The 22,500-nt window shown below is 46.0% G+C and overlaps 1 pseudogene; it reads right to left on the bottom strand.

Moving 5' to 3' along the window:
• The window catches only part of LOC135529320 (voltage-dependent calcium channel subunit alpha-2/delta-4-like), a 102,755-nt pseudogene that overhangs the window by 60,704 nt on the left and 19,551 nt on the right, over positions 1–22,500 (bottom strand).

Raw genomic sequence — 22,500 nt, 5'->3', positions numbered from 1 at the left:
TGTTAATCTCCTAGTTACTCACGGCGATGACGTTGACAAAGTCGTTCTCCCCTAGTGTGTCCAGGATGGTGTTAATAGTGTGCTTGGCGATAGTGAGCCTGAGACCCTTCATACTCCCGCTGACGTCCACTACGATGATGATGTCCTTGGGAGAGGTCGCAGCCTGGATGTACCTGGAACAGAGCAGAGGGCAAAGGTCAACTGATTCAATCAATCAGATATTTGGTTTTCGGGTATTTGTTGGTCTGTTGGGGCACTTGGATATCAACAACGGTGGGACGTATACGATCCCGATTATAAAGGCCTGTCCGCTATAAAGGCCTATCGGACTGGACCTATTGCAAGCCAAGGCCAAAGGTTTATACGAGAGGTCAAGGTTCAGTGGATACACGATTACCCAGACATTCTTAGAATTCCAGCTGGTTCTATGGTTCTGATACGGAACAATGGAACAGTTGGAAGGAGGAGTCAGAACTGTCCAGGAATATCTCCTGAGAGGTTAATGAGCTTGGGCACACTGGAGGATAAGGATAAAGAGACGATGGAAGGGGAGGAGGGAGGGAGGTCACATGGAGGGCGTAAATAAAGAGACGATGGAAGGGGAGGAGGGAGGTCACATGGAGGGCGTAAATAAAGAGACGATCGAAGGGGAGGAGGGAGGGAGGATGGCCGCTCCTCTCTTATCCTGTCCTCTGTCAATCGGGAACTTCTTACAAACCACACCAAGCCATTGTCTTAACCATCAGACCGACAACACTCTCAACATCCAAGACTGAGGGACACTCAATATCCAAGACTGAGGGACACTCTCTACATCCAAGACTGAGGGACACTCTCAACATCCGAGACTGAGGGACACTCTCAACATCCAAGACTGAGGGACACTCTCTACATCCAAGACTGAGGGACACTCTCAACATCCAAGACTGAGGGACACTCTCTACATCCAAGCCTGAGGACACTCTCTACATCCAAGACTGAGGGACACTCTCAACATCCAAGACTGAGGACACTCTCAACATCCAAGACTGAGGACACTCAATATCCAAGACTGAGGGACACTCTCTACATCCAAGACTGAGGGACACTCTCAACATCCAAGACTGAGGGACACTCTCAACATCCAAGACTGAGGGACACAGTCAACATCCAAGACTGAGGGACACTCTCTATATCCAAGACATAGGGACACTCTCTACATTCAAGACTGAGGGACACTCTCTACATCCAAGACTGAGGGACACTCAATATCCAAGACTGAGGACACTCAACATCCAAGACTGAGGAACACTCAATATCCAAGAATGAGAGACACTCTCAACATCCAAGACTGAGGACACTCTCAACATCCAAGACTGAGGGACACTCTCTACATCCAAGACTGAGGGACACTCTCTACATCCAAGACTGAGGGACACTCTCTACATCCAAGACTGAGGGACACTCTCTACATCCAAGACTGAGGGACACTCTCTACATCCAAGACTGAGGGACACTCTCTACATCCAAGACTGAGGGACACTCAACATCCAAGACTGAGGGACACTCTCAACATCCAAGACTGAGGGACACGCTCAACATCCAAGACTGAGAGACACTCTCTACATCCAAGACTGAGGGGCACTCTCAATATCCAAGACTGAGGGACACTTAATATCCAAGACTGAGGGACACTTAATATCCAAGACTGAGGGACACTCTCTACATCCAAGACTGAGGGACACTCTCAACATCCAAGACTGAGGGACACTCTCAACATCCAAGACTGAGGGACACTCAACATCCAAGACTGAGGGACACTCTCTACATCCAAGACTGAGGGACACTCTCTATATCCAAGACTGAGGGACACTCTCTACATCCAAGACTGAGGGACACTCTCTATATCCAAGACTGAGGGACACTCAATATCCAAGACTGAGGACACTCTCAACATCCAAGACTGAGGGACACTCAATATCCAAGACTGAGGGACACTCTCTACATCCAAGACTGAGGACACTCTCAACATCCAAGACTGAGGGACACTCTCTACATCCAAGACTGAGGGACACTCTCTACATCCAAGACTGAGGGACACTCTCAAAATCCAAGACTGAGGGACACTCTCTACATCCAAGACTGAGGGACACTCTCTACATCCAAGACTGAGGGACACTCTCTACATCCAAGACTGAGGGACACTCTACATCCAAGACTGAGGGACGCTCTCTACATCCAAGACTGAGGGACACTCAATATCCAAGACTGAGGACACTCAACATCCAAGACTGAGGACACTCAACATCCAAGACTGAGGGACACTCAATATCCAAGACTGAGAGACACTCTCAACATCCAAGACTGAGGACACTCTCAACATCCAAGACTGAGGGACACTCTCAACATCCAAGACTGAGGGACACTCTCTACATCCAAGACTGAGGGACACTCTCTACATCCAAGACTGAGGGACACTCTCTACATCCAAGACTGAGGGACACTCTCTATATCCAAGACTGAGGGACACTCTCTACATCCAAGACTGAGGGACACTCTCTATATCCAAGACTGAGGGACACTCTCTACATCCAAGACTGAGGGACACTCTCTACATCCAAGACTGAGGGACACTCTCTACATCCAAGACTGAGGGACACTCAATATCCAAGACTGAGGACACTCAACATCCAAGACTGAGGGACACTCAATATCCAAGACTGAGAGACACTCTCAACATCCAAGACTGAGGACACTCTCAACATCCAAGACTGAGGGACACTCTCTACATCCAAGACTGAGGGACACACTCTACATCCAAGACTGAGGGACACTCTCTACATCCAAGACTGAGGGACACTCTCAACATCCAAGACTGAGGGACACTCTCAACATCCAAGACTGAGGGACACTCTCAACATCCAAGACTGAGGGACACTCTCTACATCCAAGACTGAGGGACACTCTCTACATCCAAGACTGAGGGACACTCTCTACATCCATGACTGAGGGACACTCTCTATATCCAAGACTGAGGGAAACTCAATATCCAAGACTGAGGACACTCTCAACATCCAAGACTGAGGGACACTCAATATCCAAGACTGAGGGACACTCTCAACATCCAAGATTGAGGACACTCTCAACATCCAAGACTGAGGGACACTCTCTACATCCAAGACTGAGGGACACTCTCTACATCCAAGACTGAGGGACACTCTCTACATCCAAGACTGAGGGACACTCTCAACATCCAAGACTGAGGGACACTCAACATCCAAGACTGAGGGACACTCTCAACATCCAAGACTGAGGGACACTCTCTACATCCAAGACTGAGGGACACTCTCTACATCCAAGACTGAGGGACACTCTCTACATCCAAGACTGAGGGACACTCTCTACATCCAAGACTGAGGGACACTCTCTACATCCAAGACTGAGGGACACTCTCTACATCCAAGACTGAGGGACAGTCTCTACATCCAAGACTGAGGGACACTCTCAACATCCAAGACTGAGGGACACTCTCAACATCCAAGACTGAGGGACACTCTCAACATCCAAGACTGAGGGACACTCTCAACATCCAAGACTGAGGGACACTCTCTACATCCAAGACTGAGGGACACTCTCTACATCCAAGACTGAGGGACACTCTCTACATCCAAGACTGAGGGACACTCTCTATATCCAAGACTGAGGGACACTCAATATCCAAGACTGAGGACACTCTCAACATCCAAGACTGAGGGACACTCAATATCCAAGACTGAGGGACACTCTCAACATCCAAGACTGAGGGACACTCTCAACATCCAAGACTGAGGGACACTCTCAACATCCAAGACTGAGGGACACTCTCTACATCCAAGACTGAGGGACACTCTCAACATCCAAGACTGAGGGACACTCTCTACATCCAAGACTGAGAGACACTCAATATCCAAGACTGAGGGACACTCAATATCCAAGACTGAGGACACTCTCAACATCCAAGACTGAGGGACACTCAATATCCAAGACTGAGGGACACTCTCAACATCCAAGACTGAGGGACACTCTCAACATCCGAGACTGAGGGACACTCTCAACATCCAAGACTGAGGGACACTCTCTACATCCAAGACTGAGGGACACTCTCAACATCCAAGACTGAGGGACACTCTCTACATCCAAGACTGAGGGACACTCAATATCCAAGACTGAGGGACACTCTCAACATCCAAGACTGAGGGACACTCTCAACATCCAAGACTGAGGGACACTCTCAACATCCAAGACTGAGGGACACTCTCTACATCCAAGACTGAGGGACACTCTCAACATCCAAGCCTGAGGGACACTCAATATCCAAGACTGAGGGACACTCTCTACATCCAAGACTGAGGGACACTCTCTACATCCAAGACTGAGGGACACTCTCAACATCCAAGACTGAGGGACACTCTCAACATCCAAGACTGAGGGACACTCTCAACATCCAAGACTGAGGGACACTCTCTACATCCAAGACTGGGGACACTCTCAACATCCAAGACTGAGGGACACTCTCAACATCCAAGCCTGAGGGACACTCAATATCCAAGACTGAGGGACACTCTCAACATCCAAGACTGAGGGACACTCTCTACATCCAAGACTGAGGGACACTCTCAACATCCAAGACTGAGGGACACTCTCAACATCCAAGACTGAGGGACACTCTCAACATCCAAGACTGAGGGACACTCTCAACATCCAAGACTGAGGGACACTCTCAACATCCAAGACTGAGGGACACTCTCAACATCCAAGACTGAGGGACACTCTCTACATCCAAGACTGAGGGACACTCTCAACATCCAAGCCTGAGGGACACTCAATATCCAAGACTGAGGGACACTCTCAACATCCAAGACTGAGGGACACTCTACATCCAAGACTGAGGGACACTCTCAACATCCAAGACTGAGGGACACTCTCAACATCCAAGACTGAGGGACACTCTCAACATCCAAGACTGGGGACACTCTCAACATCCAAGACTGAGGGACACTCTCTACATCCAAGACTGAGGGACACTCTCAACATCCAAGCCTGAGGGACACTCAATATCCAAGACTGAGGGACACTCTCAACATCCAAGACTGAGGGACACTCTCTACATCCAAGACTGAGGGACACTCTCAACATCCAAGACTGAGGGACACTCTCAACATCCAAGACTGAGGGACACTCTCAACATCCAAGACTGAGGGACACTCTCTACATCCAAGACTGAGGGACACTCTCTACATCCAAGACTGAGGGACACTCTCAACATCCAAGACTGAGGGACACTCTCAACATCCAAGACTGAGGGACACTCTCTACATCCAAGACTGGGGACACTCTCTACATCCAAGACTGGGGACACTCTCTACATCCAAGACTGGGGAAACTTAATATCCAACGGTGTGTGGCTGTCTGGCTCTGTAGTCCTCTCCTGCAGTCAAATGACCCAATTGCCTCATCGGTGGAATGTTATTCATTTTTTTGAAAATCAATAAACATTTTTATTTTTTTGTAATGCCAAAAATCTGGTGTTTCTATGTCAAAGAGTTGTGTTATACTTCATTCTTCTGTGATGTATATAAAGTGTAATATTGGGAAGTAAACTCAACATGTAATACATTTCAACTCTATGTCTGACATGATACAGGTGTTTTCTTTCTGTTAAGCCCATAACCACGTGTGTGAGGTGCACATTTTGTTTCAACGTAGATTTGTTTAAGACTACCAAGGAACACTCTGTGTGACCCTGATTTCCCCACGGCAGTAAGAAGGTTTAAGGTCCTTTTATACCAAATTAGGAAGAATCCTAAACCTAAATCCTAAAGTGTGAATAAACAGGAAACCCGAGAACTCTGGGATTCCTGGGAAACCTGGGGATTTAGTGAAAGCTACCAGACCGTTCCAATCCTCGTTCCTCAGCCAGGGCAACACCTCATCAAGAGAGTGCGATTCCAAATCACCTCTGCTCGGCTCTACATTTAGTTAGACCGGAACGGACCTAATCTACGCTGTCAAAACGTACAGGACAGACCACAGATTACTCCTCAATAGTGACCTTTTGACCCGGACACTTGTTTTCCCCACAGGACCTGCTGTTCAGGTTGCCGTGACCACCAGACCCAGGGATGGTAATAGCCAGCCTATCAGGTGGCAGCACGGTGGGGGTTGTAATTCCCTACAGACCAGGGACAGACGGCCAGTCACCGAAATAACAGATTAGTGAAGCTAGAGAGCCGAGGAACTGCCGGGTTCAGGGAATCTAACAGATGACTTCCTCATTACTACAGGCTCACACAGGAAATACTCCCAGATGACTTCCTCATTACTACCGGCTCACACAGGAAATACTCCCAGATGACTTCCTCATTACTACAGGCTCACACAGGAAATACTCCCATATGACTTCCTCATTACTACAGGCTCACACAGGAAATACTCCCAGATGACTTCCTCATTACTACAGGCTCACACAGGAAATACTCCCAGATGACTTCCTCATTACTACAGGCTCACACAGGAAATACTCCCAGATGACTTCCTCATTACTACAGGCTCACACAGGAAATACTCCCAGATGACTTCCTCATTACTACAGGCTCACACAGGAAATACTCCCAGATGACTTCCTCATTACTTCAGGCTCACACAGGAAATACTCCCGGGTGACTTCCTCATTACTACAGGCTCACACAGGATATACTCCCAGATGACTTCCTCATTACTACAGGCTCACACAGGAAATACTCCCAGATGACTTCCTCATTACTACAGGCTCACACAGGAAATACTCCCAGATGACTTCCTCATTACTACAGGCTCACACAGGAAATACTCCCAGATGACTACCTCATTACTACAGGCTCACACAGGAAATACTCCCAGATGACTTCCTCATTACTACTGGCTCACACAGGAAATACTCCCAGATGACTTCCTCATTACTACAGGCTCACACAGGAAATACTCCCAGATGACTTCCTCATTACTACAGGCTCACACAGGAAATACTCCCAGATGACTTCCTCATTACTACAGGCTCACACAGGAAATACTCCCAGATGATTTCCTCATTACTACAGGCTCACACAGGAAATACTCCCAGATGACTTCCTCATTACTACAGGCTCACACAGGAAATACTCCCAGATGACTTCCTCATTACTACAGGCTCACACAGGAAATACTCCCAGATGATTTCCTCATTACTACAGGCTCACACAGGAAATACTCCCAGATGACTTCCTCATTACTACAGGCTCACACAGGAAATACTCCCAGGTGACTTCCTCATTACTACAGGCTCACACAGGAAATACTCCCAGATGACTTCCTCATTACTACAGGCTCACACAGGAAATACTCCCAGATGACTTCCTCATTACTACAGGCTCACACAGGAAATACTCCCAGATGACTTCCTCATTACTACAGGCTCACACAGGAAATACTCCCAGATGACTTCCTCATTACTACAGGCTCACACAGGAAATACTCCCAGATGACTTCCTCATTACTACAGGCTCACACAGGAAATACTCCCAGGTGACTTCCTCATTACTACAGGCTCACACAGGAAATACTCCCAGATGACTTCCTCATTACTACAGGCTCACACAGGAAATACTCCCAGATGACTTCCTCATTACTACAGGCTCACACAGGAAATACTCCCAGATGACTTCCTCATTACTACAGGCTCACACAGGAAATACTCCCAGATGACTTCCTCATTACTACAGGCTCGCACAGGAAATACTCCCAGATGACTTCCTCATTACTACAGGCTCACACAGGAAATACTCCCAGATGACTTCCTCATTACTACAGGCTCGCACAGGAAATACTCCCAGATGACTTCCTCATTACTACAGGCTCACACAGGAAATACTCCCAGATGACTTCCTCATTACTACAGGCTCACACAGGAAATACTCCCAGATTACTTCCTCATTACTACAGGCTCACACAGGAAATACTTCCAGATGACTTCCTCTTTCCTCTTAACAAAAAGGCTCTCAGAGCAGGAATACAGACAGGCAGACAGACAGATATGGGCTGCACTACGCCCCAAATTCAACCCTATTCCCTATATAGTGCACTACTTTAGACCAGAGCACTATTCCCTATATAGTGCACTACTTTAGACCAGAGCCCTCTTCCCTATATAGTGCACTACTTTAGTCCAGAGCCCTATTCCCTATATAGTGTACTACTGTTGACCAAAGCCCTATTCCCTATATAGTGTACTACTGTTGACCAGAGCACTATTCCCTATATAGTGTACTACTGTTGACCAGGGCTCTATTCCCTATAAAGTGTAATACTGTTGACCAGAGCCCTATTCCCTATATAGTGTACTACTGTTGACCAGGAACCTATTCCCTATATACTGTACTACTGTTGACCAGAGCCCTATTCCCTATATAGTGTACTACTGTTGACCAGAACCCAATTCCCTATATAGTGCACTACTGTTGACCAGAGCCCTATTCCCTATATAGTACACTACTGTTGACCAGGGCTCTATTCCCTATATACTGTACTACTGTTGACCAGAGCCCTATTCCCTATATAGTGCACTACTGTTGACCAGAGCCCTATTCCCTATATAGTACACTACTGTTGACCAGAGCCCTATTCCCTATATAGTACACTACTGTTGACCAGGGCTCTATTCCCTATATAGTGCACTACTGTTGACCAGAGCCCTATTCCCTATATAGTACACTACTGTTGACCAGAGCTCTATTCCCTATATAGTGCACTACTGTTGACCAGGGCCCTATTCCCTATATACTGTACTACTGTTGACCAGGGCCCTATTCCCTATACAGTGTACTACTGTTGACCAGAGCCCTATTCCCTATATAGTGTACTACTGTTGACCAGAACCCAATTCCCTATATAGTGCACTACTGTTGACCAGAGCCCTATTCCCTATATAGTACACTACTGTTGACCAGGGCTCTATTCCCTATATACTGTACTACTGTTGACCAGAGCCCTATTCCCTATATAGTGCACTACTGTTGACCAGAGCCCTATTCCCTATATAGTACACTACTGTTGACCAGAGCCCTATTCCCTATATAGTACACTACTGTTGACCAGAGCCCTATTCCCTATATAGTACACTACTGTTGACCAGGGCTCTATTCCCTATATAGTGCACTACTGTTGACCAGGGCCCTATTCCCTATATACTGTACTACTGTTGACCAGAGCCCTATTCCCTATATAGTGTACTACTGTTGACCAGAGCCCTATTCCCTATATAGTGCACTACTGTTGACCAGAGCCCTATTCCCTATATAGTGTACTACTGTTGACCAGGGCCCTATTCCCTATACAGTGTACTACTGTTGACCAGGGACCTATTCCCTATATAGTGGACTACTGTTGACCAGAGCCCTATTCCCTATATACTGTACTACTGTTGACCAGGGCCCTATTCCCTATATAGTGCACTACTGTTGACCAGGGCCCTATTCCCTATATACTGTACTACTGTTGACCAGAGCCCTATTCCCTATATAGTGTACTACTGTTGACCAGAGCCCTATTCCCTATATAGTGTACTACTGTTGACCAGGGCCCTATTCCCTATACAGTGTACTACTGTTGACCAGGGCCCTATTCCCTATATAGTGGACTACTGTTGACCAGAGCCCTATTCCCTATATACTGTACTACTGTTGACCAGGGCCCTATTCCCTATATAGTGCACTACTGTTGACCAGGGCCCTATTCCCTATATATTGTACTACTGTTGACCAGAGCCCTATTCCCTATGTAGTGTACTACTGTTGACCAGAGCCCTATTCCCTATATAGTACACTACTGTTGACCAGGGCTCTATTCCCTATATAGTGCACTACTGTTGACCAGAGCCCTATTCCCTATATACTGTACTACTGTTGACCAGTGGCCTATTCCCTATATAGTACACTACTGTTGACCAGGGCTCTATTCCCTATATAGTGCACTACTGTTGACCAGGGCCCTATTCCCTATATACTGTACTACTGTTGACCAGAGCCCTATTCCCTGTATACTGTACTACTGTTGACCAGAGCCCTATTCCCTATATAGTGTACTACTGTTGACCAGGGCCCTATTCCCTATACAGTGTACTACTGTTGACCAGGGCCCTATTCCCTATATAGTGGACTACTGTTGACCAGAGCCCTATTCCCTATATACTGTACTACTGTTGACCAGGGCCCTATTCCCTATATAGTGCACTACTGTTGACCAGGGCCCTATTCCCTATATAGTGCACTACTGTTGACCAGAGCCCTATTCCCTATATAGTACACTACTGTTGACCAGGGCTCTATTCCCTATATACTGTACTACTGTTGACCAGAGCCCTATTCCCTATATAGTGCACTACTGTTGACCAGAGCCCTATTCCCTATATAGTACACTACTGTTGACCAGGGCCCTATTCCCTATATAGTGTACTACTGTTGACCAGGAACCTATTCCCTATATACTGTACTACTGTTGACCAGAGCCCTATTCCCTATATAGTGTACTACTGTTGACCAGAACCCAATTCCCTATATAGTGCACTACTGTTGACCAGAGCCCTATTCCCTATATAGTACACTACTGTTGACCAGGGCTCTATTCCCTATATACTGTACTACTGTTGACCAGAGCCCTATTCCCTATATAGTGCACTACTGTTGACCAGAGCCCTATTCCCTATATAGTACACTACTGTTGACCAGAGCCCTATTCCCTATATAGTACACTACTGTTGACCAGGGCTCTATTCCCTATATAGTGCACTACTGTTGACCAGAGCCCTATTCCCTATATAGTACACTACTGTTGACCAGAGCTCTATTCCCTATATAGTGCACTACTGTTGACCAGGGCCCTATTCCCTATATACTGTACTACTGTTGACCAGAGCCCTATTCCCTATATAGTGTACTACTGTTGACCAGGGCCCTATTCCCTATACAGTGTACTACTGTTGACCAGAGCCCTATTCCCTATATAGTGTACTACTGTTGACCAGAACCCAATTCCCTATATAGTGCACTACTGTTGACCAGAGCCCTATTCCCTATATAGTACACTACTGTTGACCAGGGCTCTATTCCCTATATACTGTACTACTGTTGACCAGAGCCCTATTCCCTATATAGTGCACTACTGTTGACCAGAGCCCTATTCCCTATATAGTACACTACTGTTGACCAGAGCCCTATTCCCTATATAGTACACTACTGTTGACCAGAGCCCTATTCCCTATATAGTACACTACTGTTGACCAGGGCTCTATTCCCTATATAGTGCACTACTGTTGACCAGGGCCCTATTCCCTATATACTGTACTACTGTTGACCAGAGCCCTATTCCCTATATAGTGTACTACTGTTGACCAGAGCCCTATTCCCTATATAGTGCACTACTGTTGACCAGAGCCCTATTCCCTATATAGTGTACTACTGTTGACCAGCGCCCTATTCCCTATACAGTGTACTACTGTTGACCAGGGACCTATTCCCTATATAGTGGACTACTGTTGACCAGAGCCCTATTCCCTATATACTGTACTACTGTTGACCAGGGCCCTATTCCCTATATAGTGCACTACTGTTGACCAGGGCCCTATTCCCTATATACTGTACTACTGTTGACCAGAGCCCTATTCCCTATATAGTGTACTACTGTTGACCAGAGCCCTATTCCCTATATAGTGTACTACTGTTGACCAGGGCCCTATTCCCTATACAGTGTACTACTGTTGACCAGGGCCCTATTCCCTATATAGTGGACTACTGTTGACCAGAGCCCTATTCCCTATATACTGTACTACTGTTGACCAGGGCCCTATTCCCTATATAGTGCACTACTGTTGACCAGGGCCCTATTCCCTATATATTGTACTACTGTTGACCAGAGCCCTATTCCCTATGTAGTGTACTACTGTTGACCAGAGCCCTATTCCTATATAGTACACTACTGTTGACCAGGGCTCTATTCCCTATATAGTGCACTACTGTTGACCAGAGCCCTATTCCCTATATACTGTACTACTGTTGACCAGTGGCCTATTCCCTATATAGTACACTACTGTTGACCAGGGCTCTATTCCCTATATAGTGCACTACTGTTGACCAGGGCCCTATTCCCTATATACTGTACTACTGTTGACCAGAGCCCTATTCCCTGTATACTGTACTACTGTTGACCAGAGCCCTATTCCCTATATAGTGTACTACTGTTGACCAGGGCCCTATTCCCTATACAGTGTACTACTGTTGACCAGGGCCCTATTCCCTATATAGTGGACTACTGTTGACCAGAGCCCTATTCCCTATATACTGTACTACTGTTGACCAGGGCCCTATTCCCTATATAGTGCACTACTGTTGACCAGGGCCCTATTCCCTATATATTGTACTACTGTTGACCAGAGCCCTATTCCCTATGTAGTGTACTACTGTTGACCAGAGCCCTATTCCCTATATAGTACACTACTGTTGACCAGGGCTCTATTCCCTATATAGTGCACTACTGTTGACCAGAGCCCTATTCCCTATATACTGTACTACTGTTGACCAGTGGCCTATTCCCTATATAGTACACTACTGTTGACCAGGGCTCTATTCCCTATATAGTGCACTACTGTTGACCAGGGCCCTATTCCCTATATACTGTACTACTGTTGACCAGAGCCCTATTCCCTGTATACTGTACTACTGTTGACCAGAGCCCTATTCCCTGTATAGTGTACTACTGTTGACCAGGGCCCTATTCTCTATGTAGTGTACTACTGTAGACCAGGGCCCTATTCCCTGTATACTGTACTACTGTTGACCAGAGCCCTATTCCCTATATACTGTACTACTGTTGACCAGGGCCCTATTCCCTATATAGTGCACTACTGTTGACCAGGGCACTATTCCCTGTATAGTGTACTACTGTTGACCAGGGCCCTATTCTCTATGTAGTGTACTACTGTAGACCAGGGCCCTATTCCCTGTATACTGTACTACTGTTGACCAGAGCCCTATTCCCTATATAATGTACTACTGTTGACCAGGGCCCTATTCCCTATATAGTGCACTACTAGTGACCAGGGCCCTATTCCCTATATAGTGTACTACTGTTGACCAGAGCCCTATTCCCTATATAGTGTACTACTGTTGACCAGAGCCCTATTCCCTATATAGTACACTACTGTTGACCAGGGCTCTATTCCCTATATAGTGCACTACTGTTGACCAGGGCTCTATTCCCTATATAGTGCACTACTGTTGACCAGGGCCCTTTTCCCTATATAGTGTACTACTGTTGACCAGAGCCCTATCCCTATATAGTGTACTACTGTTGACCAGGGCCCTATTCCCTATACAGTGTACTACTGTTGACCAGGGACCTATTCCCTATATAGTGTACTACTGTTGACCAGGGCCCTATTCCCTATATAGTGTACTACTGTTGACCAAGGACCTTTTCCCTATATAGTGTACTACTGTTGACCAGGGCCCTATTCCCTATACAGTGTACTACTGTTGACCAGGGACCTATTCCCTATATAGTGGACTACTGTTGACCAGAGCCCTATTCCCTATATACTGTACTACTGTTGACCAGGGCCCTATTCCCTATATAGTGCACTACTGTTGACCAGGGCGCTATTCCCTATATACTGTACTACTGTTGACCAGAGCCCTATTCCCTATATAGTGTACTACTGTTGAGCCCTATTCCCTATATAGTGTACTACTGTTGACCAGGGCCCTATTCCCTATACAGTGTACTACTGTTGACCATGGCCCTATTCCCTATATAGTGGACTACTGTTGACCAGAGCCCTATTCCCTATATACTGTACTACTGTTGACCAGGGCCCTATTCCCTATATAGTGCACTACTGTTGACCAGGGCCCTATTCCCTATATAGTGTACTACTGTTGACCAGGGCCCTATTCCCTATATACTGTACTACTGTTGACCAGTGCCCTATTCCCTATATAGTACACTACTGTTGACCAGGGCCCTATTCCCTATATAGTGCACTACTGTTGACCAGGGCCCTATTCCCTATATAGTGTACTACTGTTGACCAGAGCCCTATTCCCTATATAGTGTACTACTGTTGACCAGAGCCCTATTCCCTATATAGTACACTACTGTTGACCAGGACTCTATTCCCTATATAGTGCACTACTGTTGACCAATGCCCTATTCCCTATATACTGTACTACTGTTGACCAGTGCCCTATTCCCTATATAGTACACTACTGTTGACCAGGGCTCTATTCCCTATATAGTGCACTACTGTTGACCAGGGCCATATTCCCTATATACTGTACTACTGTTGACCAGGGCTCTATTCCCTATGTAGTGTACTACTGTAGACCAGGGCCCTATTCCCTATATAGTGTACTACTTTTGACCAGGGCCCTATTCCCTATATAGTGTACTACTGTAGACCAGGGCCCTATTCCCTATATAGTGTACTACTGTTGACCAGGGCTCTATTCCCTATATAGTGTACTACTGTTGACCAGGGCTCTATTCCCTATATAGTGTACTACTGTTGACCAGGGCTCTATTCCCTATATAGTGTACTACTGTAGACCAGGGCCCTATTCCCTATATAGTGTACTACTGTTGACCAGGGCTCTATTCCCTATATAGTGTACTACTGTTGACCAGGGCCCTATTCCCTATATAGTGGACTACTGTTGACCAGAGCCCTATTCCCTATATACTGTACTACTGTTGACCAGGGCCCTATTCCCTATATAGTGCACTACTGTTGACCAGGGCCCTATTCCCTATATACTGTCCTACTGTTGACCAGAGCCCTATTCCCTATATAGTGTACTACTGTTGACGAGAGCCCTATTCCCTATATAGTGTACTACTGTTGACCAGGGCCCTATTCCCTATACAGTGTACTACTGTTGACCATGGCCCTATTCCCTATATAGTGGACTACTGTTGACCAGAGCCCTATTCCCTATATACTGTACTACTGTTGACCAGGGCCCTATTCCCTATATAGTGCACTACTGTTGACCAGAGCCCTATTCCCTATATAGTGTACTACTGTTGACCAGGGCCCTATTCAGTATATACTGTACTACTGTTGACCAGTGCCCTATTCCCTATATAGTACACTACTGTTGACCAGGGCCCTATTCCCTATATAGTGCACTACTGTTGACCAGGGCCCTATTCCCTATATAGTGTACTACTGTTGACCAGAGCCCTATTCCCTATATAGTGTACTACTGTTGACCAGAGCCCTATTCCCTATATAGTACACTACTGTTGACCAGGACTCTATTCCCTATATAGTGCACTACTGTTGACCAATGCCCTATTCCCTATATACTGTACTACTGTTGACCAGTGCCCTATTCCCTATATAGTACACTACTGTTGACCAGGGCTCTATTCCCTATATAGTGCACTACTGTTGACCAGGGCCCTATTCCCTATATACTGTACTACTGTTGACCAGGGCTCTATTCCCTATGTAGTGTACTACTGTAGACCAGGGCCCTATTCCCTATATAGTGTACTACTTTTGACCAGGGCCCTATTCCCTATATAGTGTACTACTGTAGACCAGGGCCCTATTCCCTATATAGTGTACTACTGTTGACCAGGGCTCTATTCCCTATATAGTGTACTACTGTTGACCAGGGCTCTATTCCCTATATAGTGTACTACTGTTGACCAGGGCTCTATTCCCTATATAGTGTACTACTGTAGACCAGGGCCCTATTCCCTATATAGTGTACTACTGTTGACCAGGGCTCTATTCCCTATATAGTGTACTACTGTAGACCAGGGCCCTATTCCCTATATAGTGTACTACTGTTGACCAAGGACCTTTTCCATATATAGTGTACTACTGTTGACCAGGGCCCTATTCCCTATACAGTGTACTACTGTTGACCAGGGACCTATTCCCTATATAGTGGACTACTGTTGACCAGAGCCCTATTCCCTATATACTGTACTACTGTTGACCAGGGCCCTATTCCCTATATAGTGCACTACTGTTGACCAGGGCCCTATTCCCTATATACTATACTACTGTTGACCAGAGCCCTATTCCCTATATAGTGTACTACTGTTGACGAGAGCCCTATTCCCTATATAGTGTACTACTGTTGACCAGGGCCCTATTCCCTATACAGTGTACTACTGTTGACCATGGCCCTATTCCCTATATAGTGTACTACTGTTGACCAGGGCCCTATTCCCTATATACTGTACTACTGTTGACCAGTGCCCTATTCCCTATATAGTACACTACTGTTGACCAGGGCCCTATTCCCTATATAGTGCACTACTGTTGACCAGGGCCCTATTCCCTATATAGTGTACTACTGTTGACCAGAGCCCTATTCCCTATATAGTGTACTACTGTTGACCAGAGCCCTATTCCCTATATAGTACACTACTGTTGACCAGGACTCTATTCCCTATATAGTGCACTACTGTTGACCAATGCCCTATTCCCTATATACTGTACTACTGTTGACCAGTGCCCTATTCCCTATATAGTACACTACTGTTGACCAGGGCTCTATTCCCTATATAGTGCACTACTGTTGACCAGGGCCCTATTCCCTATATACTGTACTACTGTTGACCAGGGCTCTATTCCCTGTGTAGTGTACTACTGTAGACCAGGGCCCTATTCCCTATATAGTGTACTACTTTTGACCAGGGCCCTATTCCCTATATAGTGTACTACTGTAGACCAGGGCCCTATTCCCTATATAGTGTACTACTGTTGACCAGGGCTCTATTCCCTATATAGTGTACTACTGTTGACCAGGGCTCTATTCCCTATATAGTGTACTACTGTTGACCAGGGCTCTATTCCCTATATAGTGTACTACTGTAGACCAGGGCCCTATTCCCTATATAGTGTACTACTGTTGACCAGGGCTCTATTCCCTATATAGTGTACTACTGTTGACCAGGGCCCTATTCCCTATATAGTGGACTACTGTTGACCAGAGCCCTATTCCCTATATACTGTACTACTGTTGACCAGGGCCCTATTCCCTATATAGTGCACTACTGTTGACCAGGGCCCTATTCCCTATATACTGTCCTACTGTTGACCAGAGCCCTATTCCCTATATAGTGTACTACTGTTGACGAGAGCCCTATTCCCTATATAGTGTACTACTGTTGACCAGGGCCCTATTCCCTATACAGTGTACTACTGTTGACCATGGCCCTATTCCTATATAGTGGACTACTGTTGACCAGAGCCCTATTCCCTATATACTGTACTACTGTTGACCAGGGCCCTATTCCCTATATAGTGCACTACTGTTGACCAGAGCCCTATTCCCTATATAGTGTACTACTGTTGACCAGTGCCCTATTCCCTATATAGTGTACTACTGTTGACCAGAGCCCTATTCCCTATATAGTGCACTACTGTTGACCAGGGCCCTATTCCCTATATAGTGTACTACTGTTGACCAGAGCCCTATTCCCTATATAGTGTACTACTGTTGACCAGGGCCCTATTCAGTATATACTGTACTACTGTTGACCAGTGCCCTATTCCCTATATAGTACACTACTGTTGACCAGGGCCCTATTCCCTATATAGTGCACTACTGTTGACCAGGGCCCTATTCCCTATATAGTGTACTACTGTTGACCAGAGCCCTATTCCCTATATAGTGTACTACTGTTGACCAGAGCCCTATTCCCTATATAGTACACTACTGTTGACCAGGACTCTATTCCCTATATAGTGCACTACTGTTGACCAATGCCCTATTCCCTATATACTGTACTACTGTTGACCAGTGCCCTATTCCCTATATAGTACACTACTGTTGACCAGGGCTCTATTCCCTATATAGTGCACTACTGTTGACCAGGGCCCTATTCCCTATATACTGTACTACTGTTGACCAGAGCCCTATTCCCTATGTAGTGTACTACTGTAGACCAGGGCCCTATTCCCTATATAGTGTACTACTTTTGACCAGGGCCTTATTCCCTATATAGTGTACTACTGTAGACCAGGGCCCTATTCCCTATATAGTGTACTACTGTTGACCAGGGCTCTATTCCCTATATAGTGTACTACTGTTGACCAGGGCTCTATTCCCTATATAGTGTACTACTGTTGACCAGGGCTCTATTCCCTATATAGTGTACTACTGTAGACCAGGGCCCTATTCCCTATATAGTGTACTACTGTTGACCAGGGCTCTATTCCCTATATAGTGTACTACTGTAGACCAGGGCCCTATTCCCTATATAGTGTACTACTGTTGACCAGGGCACTATTCCCTATATAGTGTACTGCTGTTGACCAGGGCCCTATTCCCTATATACTGTACTACTGTTGACCCGGGCCCTATTCCCTATATACTGTACTACTGTTGACCAGGGCCCTATTCCCTATATAGTGTACTACTGTTGACCAGGGCACTATTCCCTATATACTGTACTACTGTTGACCAGGGCCCTATTCCCTATATACTGTACTACTGTTGACCAGAGCCGTATTCCCTATATACTGTACTACTGTTGACCAGGGCCCTAATCCCTATATACTGTACTACTGTTGACCAGGGCCCTATTCCCTATATTGTGTACTACTGTTGACCAGGGCCCTATTCCTTATATTGTGTACTACTGTTGACCAGGGCCCTATTCCCTATATAGTGTACTACTGTTGACCAGAGCCCTATTCCCTATATTGTGTACTACTGTTGACCAGGGCCCTATTCCCTATATAGTGTACTACTGTTGACCAGGGCCCTATTCCCTATATTGTGTACTACTGTTGACCAGGGCCCTATTCCCTATATAGTGTACTACTGTTGACCAGAGCCCTATTCCCTATATAGTGTACTACTGTAGACCAGAGCCCTATTCCCTATATAGTACACTACTGTAGACCAGGGCCCTATTCCCTATATTGTGTACTACTGTTGACCAGGGCCCTATTCCCTATATAGTGTACTACTGTTGACCAGGGCCCTATTCCCTATATACTGTACTACTGTTGACCAGGGCCCTATTCCCTATATACTGTACTACTGTTGACCAGGGCCCTATTCCCTATATACTGTACTACTGTAGACCAGGGCCCTATTCCCTATATACTGTACTACTGTTGACCAGGGCCCTATTCCCTATATACTGTACTACTGTTGACCAGGGCCCTATTCCCTATATAGTGTACTACTGTTGACCAGGGCCCTATTCCCTATATTGTGTACTACTTTTGACCAGGGCCCTATTCCCTATATAGTGTACTACTGTTGACCAGAGCCCTATTCCCTATATTGTGTACTACTGTTGACCAGGGCCCTATTCCCTATATAGTGTACTACTGTTGACCAGGGCCCTATTCCCTATATTGTGTACTACTGTTGACCAGGGCCCTATTCCCTATATAGTGTACTACTGTTGACCAGAGCCCTATTCCCTATATAGTGTACTACTGTAGACCAGAGCCCTATTCCCTATATAGTACACTACTGTAGACCAGGGCCCTATTCCCTATATTGTGTACTACTGTTGACCAGGGCCCTATTCCCTATATAGTGTACTACTGTTGACCAGGGCCCTATTCCCTATATACTGTACTACTGTTGACCAGGGCCCTATTCCCTATATAGTGTACTACTGTTGACCAGGGCCCTATTCCCTATATACTGTACTACTGTTGACCAGGGCCCTATTCCCTATATACTGTACTACTGTTGACCAGGGCCCTATTCCCTATATACTGTACTACTGTAGACCAGGGCCCTATTCCCTATATACTGTACTACTGTAGACCAGGGCCCTATTCCCTATATAGTGGACTACTGTTGACCAGGGCCCTATTCCCTATATAGTGTACTACTGTTGACCAGGGCCCTATTCCCTATATAGTGCACTACTGTTGACCAGGGCTCTATTACCTATATAGTGTACTACTGTTGACCAGGGCCCTATTCCCTATATACTGTACTACTGTTGACCAGGGCCCTATTCCCTATATACTGTACTACTGTTGACCAGGGCCCTATTCCCTATATACTGTACTACTGTTGACCAGGGCCCTATTCCCTATATACTGTACTACTGTTGACCAGGGCCCTATTCCCTATATACTGTACTACTGTAGACCAGGGCCCTATTCCCTATATACTGTACTACTGTTGACCAGGGCCCTATTCCCTATATACTGTACTACTGTTGACCAGGGCCCTATTCCCTATATAGTGTACTACTGTTGACCAGGGCCCTATTCCCTATATACTGTACTACTGTTGACCAGGGCCCTATTCCCTATATACTGTACTACTGTTGACCAGGGCCCTATTCCCTATATACTGTACTACTGTAGACCAGGGCCCTATTCCCTATATAGTGGACTACTGTTGACCAGGGCCCTATTCCCTATATAGTTTACTACTGTTGACCAGGGCCCTATTCCCTATATAGTGCACTACTGTTGACCAGGGCCCTATTCCCTATATAGTGCACTACTGTTGACCAGGGCCCTATTCCCTATATAGTGCACTACTGTTGACCAGGGCCCTATTCCCTATATAGTGCACTACTGTTGACCAGGGCCCTATTCCCTATATAGTGCACTACTGTTGACCAGGGCCCTATTCCCTATATAGTGCACTACTGTTGACCAGGGACCTATGTAGGGAATAGGGTGCCATTTGGGATGCAGATTTAGGAACTCACCAGTTTCTGTTCCTGCAGTCAAACGTGACGACGCCATTTTCATCCGGGGTCCATGCGATGCCTGTGGAAATGGTGTATTGGGAATATATGGTACAACGCTGAATTATCAGTTCAGATGGCCTGATAGACTCAGTTATAGACTGGAACAGCTGAGTCCCATTATACCTCTAATGGCCTGATAGACTCAGTTATAGACTGGAACAGCTGAGTCCCACTATACCTCTAATGGCCTGATAGACTCAGTTATAGACTGGAACAGCTGAGTCCCACTATACCTCTAATGGCCTGATAGACTCAGTTATAGACTGGAACAGCTGAGTCCCACTATACCTCTAATGGCCTGATAGACTCAGTTATAGACTGGAACAGCTGAGTCCCACTATACCTCTAATGGCCTGATAGACTCAGTTATAGACTGGAACAGCTGAGTCCCACTATACCTCTAATGGCCTGATAGACTCAGTTATAGACTGGAACAGCTGAGCCCCACTATACCTCTAATGGCCTGATAGACTCAGCTATAGACTGGAACAGCTGAGTCCCACTATACCTCTAATGGCCTGATAGACTCAGCTATAGACTGGAACAGCTGAGTCCCACTATACCTATAATGACCTGATAGACTCAGCTTTAGACTGGAACAGCTGAGCCCCACTATACCTCTAATGGCCTGATAGACTCAGTTATAGACTGGAACAGCTGAGTCCCACTATACCTCTAATGGCCAGAATGACTCAGTTAAAGACTGGAACAGCTGAGTCCCACTATATCTCTAATGGCCTGATAGACTCAGTTATAGACTGGAACAGCTGAGTCCCACTATACCTCTAATGGCCAGAATGACTCAGTTAAAGACTGGAACAGCTGAGTCCCACTATATCTCTAATGGCCTGATAGACTCAGTTATAGACTGGAACAGCTGAGTCCCACTATACCTCTAATGGCCTGATAGACTCAGTTATAGACTGGAACAGCTGAGTCCCACTATACCTCTAATGGCCTGATAGACTCAGTTATAGACTGGAACAGCTGAGTCCCACTATACCTCTAATGCCCTGAGAGACTCAGTTATAGACTGGAACAGCTGAGCCCCACTATACCTATAATGGCCTGATAGACTCAGTTATAGACTGGAACAGCTGAGTCCCACTATACCTATAATGCCCTGATAGACTCAGTTATAGACTGGAACAGCTGAGTCCCACTATACCTCTAATGACCAGAATGACTCAGCTATAGACTGGAACAGCTGAGTCCCACTATACCTCTAATGGCCTGATAGACTCAGTTATAGACTGGAACAGCTGAGTCCCACTATACCTCTAATGGCCTGATAGACTCAGTTATAGACTGGAACAGCTGAGTCCCACTATACCTCTAATGACCAGAATGACTCAGCTATAGACTGGAACAGCTGAGTCCCACTATACCTCTAATGGCCTGATAGACTCAGTTATAGACTGGAACAGCTGAGTCCCACTATACCTCTAATGGCCTGATAGACTCAGTTATAGACTGGAACAGCTGAGTCCCACTATACCTATAATGGCCTGATAGACTCAGTTATAGACTGGAACAGCTGAGTCCCACTATACCTCTAATGACCAGAATGACTCAGCTATAGACTGGAACAGCTGAGTCCCACTATACCTCTAATGGCCTGATAGACTCAGTTATAAACTGGAACAGCTGAGTCCCACAATACCTATAATGGCCAGAATGACTCAGTTATAGAGTGGAACAGCTGAG

The sequence above is a fragment of the Oncorhynchus masou genome, unplaced genomic scaffold (genome assembly GCF_036934945.1).
Source record: "Oncorhynchus masou masou isolate Uvic2021 unplaced genomic scaffold, UVic_Omas_1.1 unplaced_scaffold_1129, whole genome shotgun sequence".
NCBI lineage: Eukaryota > Metazoa > Chordata > Actinopteri > Salmoniformes > Salmonidae > Oncorhynchus > Oncorhynchus masou.
The sequence above is the reverse complement of the archived record's forward strand: the minus strand, read 5'-3'. Positions and strand labels throughout refer to the sequence as shown.